This window comes from Salvelinus sp. IW2-2015, linkage group LG31, assembly GCF_002910315.2.
Source record: "Salvelinus sp. IW2-2015 linkage group LG31, ASM291031v2, whole genome shotgun sequence".
Taxonomy (NCBI): domain Eukaryota; kingdom Metazoa; phylum Chordata; class Actinopteri; order Salmoniformes; family Salmonidae; genus Salvelinus; species Salvelinus sp. IW2-2015.
Genome location: NC_036870.1, coordinates 19,895,240 through 19,899,985, shown reverse-complemented (window position 1 = coordinate 19,899,985; position 4,746 = coordinate 19,895,240). Strand labels below are relative to the sequence as shown.

General features: G+C 55.4%; 1 pseudogene; it reads left to right on the top strand.

The window, feature by feature from the left end:
* Positions 1-4,746, top strand: part of LOC111955527 (protein CBFA2T2-like) — a 27,960-nt pseudogene that overhangs the window by 3,764 nt on the left and 19,450 nt on the right.

Sequence of the window (4,746 nt, the reverse complement as noted above, 5' to 3'; positions counted from 1 at the left end):
CCCTCTCGCTCCTCCTCCCCTCTCTCATCCATCATCCCTTCAATCTTCTCCTTCCCTCTTCTCATCCCCCACCCTGTACTCTCCGCTCATCCATCACTAGTTTCTCCTCTCCTCTCTCACCCCCACGCCTCCTGCGCCCGCTTCATCCATCACCTGTTCCTCTCCTCTCTCATCCCACCCTTCCCTCCTCTCTCAATCCCCCACCCTGTCCTCTCTCTTCACCCCACCTGTCCATCTCCTCCTCTCATCCATTCACCTTGTTCCTCTCCTCTCTCAGTCCCCCACCTGTCCTCTCTCTCTCATCCCACCTGTCCTCTCCTTTCTATGCTCCCACCCTGTCCTCCCTCTCTTATCCCCCCCACTACGCCCCTCTCTCCTCCTCTCACCCCACCCGGCCTTCTCCTCTCTCATCAACCACCACTGTCTCTCATCTCTCATACCCACCCTTCCTTCCTCTCTATCCTCACCTTGTTCCTCGCCTCTCTCATCCATTCACCATTGTTCCTCTCCTCTCTCACCCACCTGTCCTCCTCCCTTCCATCCCCCACCCTGTCCTCTTCCTCTCTCATCCCTTCACTTGTCTCTCCTCTCTTCATTCCATCACTTGTTCCTCTACTCTCTCATCCCCCACCCTGTCCTCTCCCTCTCTCATCCCCACCCTGTCCTCTCCTTCTCTCATCCATCACCTTGTCCTCCCCTCCATCTCACCTGTTCCTCTCCTCTTCATCCCCCACCCGGTCCTCTCCTCTCTCATCCATCAACCTTTCCTTCCTCTCTCATCCCCACCCTGTTCCTGCTCTTCTCATCCAACCTGTGTTCCTCTCCTCTCGCATCCCCCACCCTTTCCTCTCCTCTCTCATCCTCCTGTCCTCTTCCTCTCTCATCCCACCTTCCTTCCTCTCTCATCCCCCACCCTGTCCTCTCCCACTCTCTCATCCCTCACCCTGTTCCTCTCTCTCTCATCCCCAACCCTGTCCTCTCTCTTCATCCAGTCACCTTCCTCTCTCTCATCCCCCACGCCTGTCCTCTCCTCTTTCATCCATCACTTGTTCCTCTCCTCCTCTCCCCCACCCCTGTCCTCTCCTCTCTCATCCCCCACCTTCCTTCTCTCACTTTTCTTCATCCCCCACCCTTCCTCTCCTCTCTCATCCGCCCACCCTGGCCTCTCCTCTCTCATCCCCACCCCTGTCCTCTCCTCTCTCATTCAACCCACCCTGTCCTCCTCATCTCTCATCCCTCCACCCTGCCTCTTCCTTCTCTCATCCCTCACTTGTTCCTCGCCTCTCTTCATCCATCACCTTGGTTCCTCTTTCCTCTCTCACCCCCCACCCTGTGTCACTCTCCCCTCTCATCCCCCACGCCTAGTCCTCTTCCTCTTCTTCATCCCCAACCTGTGTTCCTCCTCCTCTCTCATCCATCACTGTGCCTCTTCCTCTCTCATCCCACCCTGTTCCTCTCCTCTCTTCACTCCCATCACCTTTTCCTCTCCTCGTCTCATCCATCACCTTGTTCCTCTCCTCTCTCATCCCCCCCACCCTGTCCTCTCCTCTCTCATCCATCACCTTGTTCCTCTCCCTTCTCTCATCCCCCACCCTGTCCTCTCTCTCATCCCATCACTTGTTCCTCTCCTCTCTCATCCCCCACCCTGTCCTCTCCTCATTCTCATCCATCACCTTGTTCCTCCCCTCTCTCATCCCCCACCGCTGGGCCTCCCTCTCTCAATCCCCCACCCTTGTCCTCCCTCTCTCCATCCCTCACCCCTTCCTCTCCTTCTTTCATTCCCCCCACCCTGTTCCTCTCTCTCATCCATCACCCTGTCCTCCTTCTTTCATCCCGCCCACCCTGTCCTCTCCTCTCTCATCCATCACCTTTACCTCTCCTCTCTCATCCCCACCCGTCCTCTCCCTGTTCATCCCCCACCCTGCCTCCTCCTTTCTCATCCCCCACCCTGTCCTCTCCTCTCTCATCCCCCACCCTGGCCCTCCCTCTCTCATCCCCCAACCTGATTCCTCTTCCTCTCTCATCAACCCACCCCTGTTCCTCTCATCTCTCAGCCCTCACCCTGTCCTCTCCTCTCTCATTCCCTCACTTTTCCTCGCCTCTCTCAATCCATCACCTTGTTCCTCTCCTCTTCTCATCCCCACCCTGTCCTCTCCCCTCTCATCCCCCACCCTGGTCTCTCCTCTCTCATCCTCACCTTGTTCCTCTCCGTCTCTCATCCCCCACCCTGTCCTCGCCTCTCTTCAGTCCCCCACCCTGTCCTTCTCCTCTACTCATCCCCACCCTGTCCTCTTCCTCTTCTCATCCATCACTTGTTCCTCTCCTCTCTCATCCATCAACCTTGTTCCTCTCCTCTCTATCCCCCACCCTGTCCTTTCCTTTCCTCTTCAATTCGCATCACCCTTGCTTTCTCTCCTCTCTCATCCATCAACCTTGTTCCTCTCTCTCCTCGATCCCCCACCCTTCCTCTCCTCTCTCATCCATCACCTCTTTTCCTCTCCTCTCTCATCCCCCCACCCTGTCCTCTTTCTCTCTCCATCACCATTGTCTCTCCTCTCTCATTCCCCCACCCTGTCTCTCCTCGCTCATCCAATCACCTTGTTCCTCTCCTCTCTCATCCCCCACCCTGTCCTCTCCTCTCTCATCCCCGCACCCTGTCCTCTCCTCTCTCATCCTCACCCCTTGTCTTCTCCTCTCTCATTCCCCCACCCTTCCCTCCTCATCCATCACCCTGTCTCTCTCTTCATGCCCCCAACCCTGTCCTCTCCTCTTCTCATCCATCACCATTGTTCCTCTCCTCTCTCATTCCCCCACCCTGTCCTCTCCTCTTTTCATCCCCCACCCGTCCTTCTCCTTTCGCATCCCCCACCCATTCCTCTCCTCTCTCATCCCCCACCCCTGTCCTCTCCTCTCTCATCAAACCACCCTGTTCCTCTCATCTCTCATCCCTCACCCTGTCCTCTCCCTCTCTCATCCCCTCCACCTTGTTCCTCGCCTCTCTCATCCCATCACCTTTCCTCTCCTCATTTTCATCCCCCACCCGGTCCTCTCCCCTCTCATCCCCCACCCTGTCCTCTCCTCTCTCATCCCTCACCTTGTTTCCTCTCCTTCCTCTCATTCCCATCACCTTGGTCCTCTCCTCTCTCATCCCCCAACCCTGTCCTCTCCTCTTTCTCATCCCCCACCCTGTCCTCTCCTCTCTCTTCCCCATCACCTTGTTCCTCTCCTCTCCTCATCCATCACCTTGTTCCCTCCTCTCTCAATCCCCACCCTGTTCCTCCTCCTCTCTCATCCATCAGCTTGTTTCCTCTCCTCTCTCATCCCCCACCCTGTCCTCTCTCTCATCCATTTTCACCTTGTTCCCTCTCCTTCTCTTATCCCCCACCCTGTCCTCTCCTCTCATCCATCACCTTTGTTCCTCTCCGCTCTCATATCCCCACCCTGTCCTTCTTCCTCGTCATCCCCCACCCTGTCCTCTCCTCGCTCAATCCCTCACCCGTCCTCTCCTCTCTTCATCCCCCACCCTGTCCTCTCTCTCATCCATTCACCCTGGTCCTCTCCTCTGTCATCCCCTCACCCTGTCCTCTCTCTGTCATCCCTCACCCTGCCTTCCTCTCTCATCCCTCACCCTGTCCTCTCCTCTGTCATCCTCACCCTGTCCTCTCCTCTCTTCATCCCTCACCGCTGTCCTCTCCTCTCTCATCCCTTCACCCTGTCCTCTCCTCTCCTCGATCCCTCACCCTGTCTCTCCTCTGTCATTCCTCACCCTGTCCTCTCCTCTCTCATCCCTCACCCTGGCCTCTCCTCTCAGTCCCTCACCCTGTCCTTCTCCTCTTCATCCATCACCCGTCCTCTCCTCTTGTCTCCCTCACCTTGTCCTCTCCTCTCTCATCCTCACCCTCTCTTCTTCTCATCCTTCTCTCCTGCAGGGGAAAAGAGAACGGCTCCCCGAGCGCCCCCTGCCCCCTGGAGCCCCCGGCTAAGCGCATCTGCACCATCAGCCCGGCCGCCCCGCCATAGCCCGGCCAACCCCCTGCCCCTCAGCGCTCAGCTGCACCCCACGCCGCCCCCTCTGCAGCACTACGCCCTTGAGGACATCAGCGCCCCCCATCTGCTGCACCGGGAGAGCAGCCACCGGATACTGGAGCTCCGCGAGCTCAAGGACAGGCCTAGACTACCTGGTAAATAGTTCATACAGACACAGAGACACAAATACACAAATACGTATGGTACATCGTTTTATATTACATTTTGTTACTTACATTTTATTTTAACAGGGAAATCATATTGAGACCAAGGCCTCTTTTACAAGTGAGCCCTGCACACAATCATACAAATTCACAACATTTTCAATTTCAACGCAATAAAAACATACAATATTAACAAGCAATTTAAGAAAGAGAAAGTGAGAGAGAGACCACACACCTACTGCACAGTTAAAGTTACAGGATACTGGAGCTATGGGAGCTAGCTACCTAGTGGTATACAGGAACACATACACGCACATATACACACACACACACACACACACTAAATAAATACAACCCAGATGCTTATTCAAACTCACAAGGGTTTAGCCCTACATGAACAGATATAGCTGGGCTCCTTCATTCTCTGACATTCAACCCTCTGATGTTTTCCATAACACATAACCAACCAACACTGAGGTTCCCTCATAGAACAGAACTCTCTCACCAACCAACACTGAGGTTCCCTCATAAAACAGAACTCTCTCACCAACCAACA